This window comes from Pteropus alecto, unplaced genomic scaffold, assembly GCF_000325575.1.
Source record: "Pteropus alecto unplaced genomic scaffold, ASM32557v1 scaffold45, whole genome shotgun sequence".
In the NCBI taxonomy this organism is placed as follows: domain Eukaryota; kingdom Metazoa; phylum Chordata; class Mammalia; order Chiroptera; family Pteropodidae; genus Pteropus; species Pteropus alecto.
In genome coordinates this window covers 965,462-974,423 of record NW_006442491.1, presented here as the reverse complement: position 1 = coordinate 974,423, position 8,962 = coordinate 965,462, and positions in this window count along the sequence as shown.

Here is an 8,962-nt window from a genome sequence, read left to right as displayed (position 1 = left end):
CATGGTGAAAGACCCACCACAACAAAAAAGATCCACAGGATAGTACTGAAATAATTAGTTTAATTCTAAATTACGCTGTGTCCCTGCAACCTTCTTCTACTCCAGCACCGAGAGTCCTTCTTCTCTATGCGGGAAATAAGCAGTACTCTAGCATATACCTAACGCTGGTAAAATGGATTTTTTTCCCCTAAAACAGTACATATATTTCATAGCACGTATTTATTAGCTTTTAACTATTTAGTCAAATGAAGTTTAAAAACACTACAGTAGCCCCAAATTACAAAGAAATAATTTTTCATTTGTCTCAAAAAAGCAAGCTAAGCAATTTTTTCCCTAAAATCTTTAAAATTTCTTTAGTAATTTATATTTTTGACAAACCATTTACTTCTAGATTTTTAAAAATAATATAAACATTTATGCAGCTACCAAAATATGTAAGCCTGAATATTATATTTATAATTCTTTTTTTATGCTTCTGAGCTCACTTTATGGGCAAGATAATTTGGGGAGACTCACACATACCACATGAAAAATACTTTTAAAATGAATATATTTTAATCCAATTAATAAATGAATTTTGAAATGTAAACCAAAAAAAGAAATGAACTATCTTCTATACGCATCTAATCTATGGTTAATGTAATTTTTGTAACCAAGCAAGTCTGTGAGTTTGAATCCCAAAGCCATGTTTTAAGTTCTGCCCTTTCCCAACTCCAAAGTCCCTCTCCTTTGACTTCTGGCTACCAACACACCCCAAAAAAGCAAGGCACTGTATAAAAGTTTAAAAACCAAAGAAATGTCCTTTAGAACCATTTAGTAATCTTAGAAACAATCAAACATGAGAAGTATCCACATTTATAGTTCTCTAGTAAGAAAATGTTAGAAAGTAAAAATGGAGCGGTGATTCTGAATAATAACCAGTTCAATTAAAGTTCAGATCTCTTAATGTTTGAGAATTTTTTTCCTCCTAGGTCTGGAAAAGATGCCTGACATAAGGTGATCCTTTACTTCTTTACTTTGTGATTTTGGAATGTTGTGGACCGGGAGAGTAACAGCTGTTAAAGGTAAGTATCACTGTCCTCTCAGAAGAGAGCAACAATTACACCTATAATGGTAGCAATGGTAGTGTTTCAAAACAACATTTTAAACCTGAAAGGGGCATTTTGAGTTTGGAACTATGTGTGTAAATCTGGGGCTGCATTGTCCAGTTCTCCACTTTTCGTTTGTAACTAGACACAAGCAGGCTCACCCTCTCAGGGGCTAGGTGTTCTCCCTCATTTTCCTGTGCCAGAGTTGCCCAGGAACACAGGTTTTAGAAAAACAGAAAACAGCCTGAGCTGGCCCTAATGCAAGTGTGTGCTGGGGGCATATACATTCTTTGTTCTTTTTATTACGTTTTCTACATTTCCAAGTGGGTAAAGATCTCATTTATTTCAAGAAGGAGGTGTCAGAACACATAACACATAGAAAGAAACTGCCCCCTCCACCGGCCTGGCATGAAGAAACAGTTCATGGAGAATTTCCTATGTTTCATTTCTTTTTGTTTTGTCTTAAGAACTGTACCCCCACAGGGATGTACTAAGTGAACTAATTGTTGCATTATTTTTCAGGCATCGATTTTAGTGTTTTATTAGTTTCTCCACTTCACATCACTAGTGATTTAACTTCACTCCAGAATCTGAAAAGTTACAGTTCGATAAAATAAGTAAATTAATAAAGTCTAAAGTGCTTCCAAGCGAGGCAGACACCTTTCTGTACGCTGTGTTTTTACTGTTCTTCCCAGCTGATATTTATAACTCAGCCATATGTGGTTATAAAGATTTATTACGAGACTGTGGAATAAGTTCTGTTAATGTGTACAGTAAATGTCCAAGTTTTGACTCTGTAAGCCTTGGAGATTTCTAATAAGATGAAGCCATTTTGATGGCGAGCCAAGCAGTGTGCAGTTGGAGCGAGGCCTCGTGTTGACAAAGGGCTTAGCTATGTGCCCTAGACTATACTCACCCTGTGTGTGGGTTTGCTACAAATGTTTGCAAAGCTCAGGTAGGTATTTTTCTTCTTCATCACCATCCTCATTTGAAAAGAGTTGAAGTTGGACAATCTGTTGACTGAAATTGAAATGGAAATTTTTAAGATGACAAATAAAGGCCAGACTGAAAAGACAGGGCACAGCCATCCCAGGAGTACAGTGAATGGGGCATCTGTACACCACCCAGCCTTGCCTTGTCTAGCTGCAGAGCAGTTACTCTGTGTTCATCAGGGAAGAGAAATTTGCAGGCACCAGATGGTATTAATCCCCACCATCACCCCTTTCACGGCCAGTGGAAAGAGAGTAGGACTCTAGTCTTCTCCTTTTACATATTTCCTTCATTTTGTGAAACTTCTCTTGCCCTTAAGAGATCATATATTTTTCAAGTGCCATTTTGGGAAAAGAGAGTTCTCAAACTAAAACAGTGGAATGAGAGAGTATCATAAGGTTTGCAGTACTTTTCTCAACCTTGACTGCATTAGAATTACCTGGGGAACTAACTCTTCAAAAATACTAAAAATATCTAGTTTGGTTTTTCCCAAGTACTACCTGGGCATGGTTTTTTCATAGAAGATCTCCAAGTGACTCTAATATGCATCCCAGGTCACAAACCACTGTCAAAATTCTAATTCTAATCCAAATTCTAATTACAACTCAAGAGTTAGAGAATGATCAAAAAGTGACTTTTCATAGAAGTCTCGAGAATAAATAACATTTGTCTATTCCTTAGAACTTGACAATATCCTAAAAAACCTTGAGAGGCAGTATTTATTAGCAAGGAAAAGCACAGGTCCTGAAAAATTCTGCTCTGTCAAAAGAAAACCAGTCACATGAGAGAAAGGCTAGTGCCAGAGCTTGCCCAAGAGAATGTCCTGAAGTTTCTGGAGGGTGACGTGAAGCCATTTCCCCTTTGTGCACCCTTCCTCCAGTGCTCATAAAGTTCTAGATTCTTCCTCACTAAGAAGTAGTTCTGCCTAAGTAATAATTTATGTTTGAATTGCTCATCCTCCAGCACTTCTTCTAGCAGAGCTGTGAAGTGTCATATTAGATGGGATATAATTAATTATTCCCATGTGATAATTTAATATATGATTCTATTATCACCATTATAAGAGGATTTTGGTGTTTATCCAATGAGCATTAATATAGAATTTTAGATATTTTATAATCCTAGACTAACACTAGAAAAATTCTAAGGACCTCTTTAGGTATAATTTTTGACTGAACAACATTCTTCTCAAATGGCTCTCTATTCTTTAAATTGGCAGAGGACTCTAGATGTTAAAGGGTCCTGCTCATAATGGGGCAACATGATCTTTCCTATCCGTTTCCTTTCCAAAGCATGTCTGAAACCCATTCATCCTTTTTTCCACTGCTACTGTGACCAATGGATGAAAGTCCCCTTTTCAAGGACCACACGTGAGGTTCTTTTCCTGTTCAGTGTCATGGATGATTAGGAGATTGAAAATGAGTATTATCAGGGCAAAGCTTTTGTGCTATAGCCAGAGAATGGAGAAGCAGGAGTACAGGTCTTAGATCAACTTCTAGTCCTTTAGAGGTGGAGAGGTGGCTAAAATAGAATAGTAGAAATAAAGGAGAGGTTTAAGTAAATAGGTAGGAAGAATATTCATGGATTTTCCAGGGAAAGTGGGGAAGCTTTCTCGGAATCAGGGTTCCACCCTCTTTATGTTAATTTATGGTCTCATCCAGCTGTTCTCATGGAGATTGTCAACTGTAATGGTGAGGGAAGGTGTGTTATTTAGCCTGGGGATTATATTCTAATGAGCTTTAAAATCTTTTGAAGGTCATTTAGACAGTCATCTTGATTTCAACTGGTGTCAACTAGTCTTAGCAAGTTCTTAATTGCTGACCTGGGCCTCCTGTTCCCAGAGATAGAGTTAGAGCCGGGAAGAGGTTCAGCCAGGCCTCTTAGACCTTCAGACAGGCCCTGCAGGCCTGTCACAGGGTAACACTACTACCACCTACCACGCCATTGTTGTCTCCAAAGTAAATTACCTCAAGCTTTTACTACAAACTCCTGTAAATCTAGTCTCTGGGTGAACTATGTCACCTAAATCAAATTAGCCTTTATTTCAAGCCCTTCAGTGCCTTTCCATTACACTAAAAGTAAAATTCAAATGCTTCACCATGTGATAGGTCAGATCTTCTCCACCCCCTTTGACATGCTCTTTGACCTCACTCACTGCGTATGTCTTTTTCTCAGCTTCCTGAACAGCCCAAGCTCTTTCCCATTGGGAGCCTCTTGCCCAAGCTATTACTTCACCAGACACACTTTATGCCTATGTTTGTCAAGCCTCTGATTAACTGTAACCTCTTCTTTATCTAATGCAGTCCTTCTCTTTATTATCCTCTATCTAAGCCTGTCATTTGCAACTTCATAACACTTAAAAATTTTCAATCATCCTATTTTGTCTACTTAGCTGTTCTTTGTGTATCTCCTCCATTAGAATGAAAGTCCCTTGAGGGCACAGAATAAGATATTCACCATTTTATTCAATGTCTTAAATGTGCTTTACATGTTTTGGAAACTCAAGAAATATTTGTTAAATGATGAAAGAACTAGAAGAAAATAATCTTTCTTATTTCCTATTCTTTAACTTATTCGTCTATGTTCTACTCCTTCATATCATTGAAATGGAATCCAGGTAGCAATCTTCACTTAATCTCCTTCTGGAGACAATTTAGGGCCATTCTTAACTCTTAACGTGTGAAATTTGGAGCTAGGAAAGAAACTCCAGATGAGATAATAAGCAGGGCAAATACATATTAAGCACTAAGTGTCATGCATCCTGCTAAACATTTAACTCTTTAGTCCATACAACAGCACAGTAAATTAGGAAACATTACTCTTTCCATTCTATAGATTCAAAAAATCGGATTTCAGAAAAAATAAATACTTACCCAAGAGACCTAATACGTGTTGAAAATAGTGTTTTGACAGCAGATCTTCTCTGCTAATCCACTTCTTTATACTCTTCAGGAGAGAATATGGTTTTATGAATATACTTCACAGAATTAGCTAGGATGTCAATACTAATTTTGATTGTTGGTTGTGACACATTGCAGGCTTTGCATTAAGAATGTTGGCCACTCCAAGTCTTTCCTATCCTGCACTTATACAATTGTGTATTTTTAAACCAAAATAAAGGATTTTGCACTTGAATAGGGTCACATTTATTTTAGTGACTCTTGCCTGAAGTCTTTTAAATATTGGTGAATGTTTAGAGGGAAAAACACATGAATTCTCAAACAAGACAGGCCTGGGTTACAACCCTAGTCCACAGGTTAAGGAATGTATAATCTTGGACAAGTTATTTAACTTTTCTGAACTCTACTAATATCCTGAGTAAAATGAGAATGCCAATGTATAGCTTTGTTTGAGAACTAAAAGGATGGTACCTGTAAAGCACATTGACATGCACTTTACATGCAAGGCCTGCACCAGAAGTCAATTTCCTAGCTCCTGTCCCATGCATTAACTACCTCCTCCAGCTGTGTTGTCTGAGCTTTGCACACAGTAGACTTTTGTTCCATAGTTTCTGAATTATCCATCAAGTAAACTGCTCCCAGAGGTGACAGACTTTTAAGGGAAGTTGTCTCTTCCTTTATACAATTCTCTTCATTCTAAGGATAAACTCTTACATACTTGTGATCAAAACTGCTTTGAATTGTAAGGAATATGAACAACACTGTCCTACTGCAGCTAGAGTTCCCCCCCACACACACCTTTTGGTGGTGTTACTGGCATTATACTTTATTTTAAGCCTTTTGGCCATCTGAATAAATGTTAGCATGAAGCGTGGGAAAATGAACATGAAAATTAATGTGTCTGTCAATGTGAACAGGAAATTCAGAGTTGGGAGAAGTGAAAAACCTATGAACTTATCTTCCATGCCCAGAAGTGACCTCATGCCAAGGACCGTCAGCTGCTTATTGATCATGGCTTTGAGAAGCATGAAAATATCTCTTGCATGGAAAAGCCCCCTGTCAGATTTTCTAGTGTTTCTAAACTTTAACAGGATGTGACTATTACCCAAGGATACAACCATAAACACCTTAAGAGTCTATCCTATTTACACTGAATAATTTGTCTGATTAATTCATAATTACCTACTGTCACCTAGCTTAAGTCAAGGTAAACTTTGATGAAGGGAAAAAGTCATCCTACGAGGAAGGCAATCAGTGAATTGAAAAAGCAAGGGGAAATGTCTGGACTTATAAAACCAGAACAATTCTAAGATAAAATGGCACAGAAGGGGCTGTAGGAGCACCCATAAATGAGAGATCAGAGGTGATGGAGTCAGAACAAAGGACAAGGGCCTAGTCTTCAAGTGGAGCAGGGCTCAAGACTAAGTAATTGGTTGGAAGGACCCATGAGAACTCTCATACATTGTGGGTGAGAATGTAAATCATTGTGACCACTTTCAAAACTTCTTTTTTCAAAACCTCACAAGGTACCTACTTATGCTGAACATACACACACTCCAGGGCATATCAGTTCTACTACTGGGAATATTTCTAGTAGAAATCTGTACATATTTTCACTAGAAAATACATATACAAACTGCTCACAGCATTACTAGTTGTAACAGTTCTGTATCAGTTTACTGGGGCAGCCATAACAAAATACCATAGACTGAGTGGCTTAAACAACAGAAATTTATTTTGTCATAACCCTGTAGGTTAGAAGTCCAAGCTCAAGGTGTTGGCAGAATTAGTTTCTTCTGAAACCTCTTTTGTTGGCTTGCAGATGGCCATCTTCTCCCTGTGTCCTCACATGGTCTTCTCTGTGTGTGTGTCTGTGTCCCAATCTCTTCATATAAAGAGGTTAGTGATATTAGATTAAGGCCCAGCCTAATGACCTTATTTTACCTTACTTTCCTCTTTAAAGGCCCCATCTTCAAATATGGTTATAGTCTGAGATGCTTGGGGTTAGAATCTTAATATATAAATTTGGAGAGAGACAATTCAGCCTATAACAAATTTCAGACTAAAACAACCCAAATATCCAGCAATAATAGCATGAAGACATGCATTCACACAATAGCACACTGTATGGATGGATACAGTTATAAGCAACATTATGGATTACTCTCACAAAAGCAATGTTGAATGAAAGGAATCAGACTCCAAAAAGTCTATATCATGTACTCCCATTTACATTAAGTTCTAGACAGGCAAAACTAACCCATAGTGCTTAGAAGTCAGAATAGTGGCATCTCGGTGGGGTAAAAGAATGGCCTGGAAGGAGAATAGGTCAGCTTCAGGTATGCTGATGAGTTGGGTGTAGGTTACACAGGTGTGTTCACTTTGAGAAGAAGTTTCAAGATGCACACTTATGATTTGTGCCTTACTCAGTGTGAATGTTACATCTCAACAAAACAGGTAGAAGAAAGAAAAAGAACTAAGTAGTTGCATACCAGGACAAAACAAAACAAAATGTTGTCTACCAAAGTAGTCGAGTAAATTATTCAAAATGCTTTTCGTTGAACCCTCCTCATATTCTACAAATTGGGAACTTATAAAAGGGCAGCTATTTGTCTTCAGGTAAAGATCTTTTGAAGAGTCTTCCTAAATACATGAAATCTTTGGAAGGGAGCAACTTGAAAATGTACTGGAGACACATTATTCTTTTGCCAAGAGGAACAAAAAAAATGCTACTAAAAACTCCAGGAAAAATTAACAAAAAGTAAATAATAAAGTCATGCTCCAAATAGAAAGCAAATCAGAGTGTTGTAATTTTAAACAACCAATGGAATGTAAGAAAAGATAAGCCATTTAACTTTGATTTTAGAATAAATTTTACTTAATTGACATTAGACCCATGAGAAAGAAATTTTAATATCAGAACATTACTTGGTCTAGCAGTAAACAGTATTTTTATAATCATAAAATGCAAATTACACATTTTGGTTTTAAAATTACGAATCTAAACTATGAGCAAAACATGAAAATTTAATTGTTAGTACAGAATAGAAGGCAAAAACTAATAACAGATTTGAATTAATGATGTGAAATAAGAGTGAGAGCTGATAGAAGTTCCAGGAGGCAGGAAAGGTAAGGAGATAGCCTTTCTTTCATTGAAGCAGGATGTGTCAAGTTCTGGTGGAAACTAGCGGCTTAACTGACTGAAACTAGAGATAAAAGCATAAGGATATTTTTAAAAGCTGTAATGGTAAATAAAAGGGAAAAAAACTAAAAATAATGCTATAACTATCAAACATTGTGAGGAAGAAGCAAGGAAAAAATAAATATTGAGATATCTCATAATGAAGAATCAATGTATTTTTGTCTAATTTTGTTAAATATTCAGGAATTTAACTAGCCAGTTGTTAAACCACCGGAAGCTTGAAATCTGCCATGGTGAGAATTTTACATCACAAGAAGTTAACAAAAACTATGAATTAGGAAGCAGTCATGATAAGGCTTACAAACAACGTTGGTCAAAAGAGGGAGATTCTTCAAAGTAAGTCTGGGCTGGAGAAGGGTTAGCAGAGGCGACTATGAACTCATTTGTTGCTACAAGTATCCATCTTTGTAAACATATGTAAGTATTTACTGTGTATTATTTATTTCTATTATTTATTATGTTACTTATCCTTATATTTTTTAGTATATTATTTTAGAGCCTACTACATGTGTGCCATCATGTAGGCAATTTTTAGGTGATGGTGACTTTGGTGGCACATAAGATTACAATGCTTCTAATAAATAATGACTTTTATAATCAATAAAATAAAGAGCATGTACATTTTTCTTTGTAAAATTGGAATTATATTTCTTATAATTTTTTTTCCTTATGTGGAATAAGTACTTTTTGAATTGAATCAAATTAACAGCAGGTGTTAAAACAGCAACAAAATATTTCTGGTCAAATTCATTTATCAGAACACTGAGCTCTCTACTTTCCCT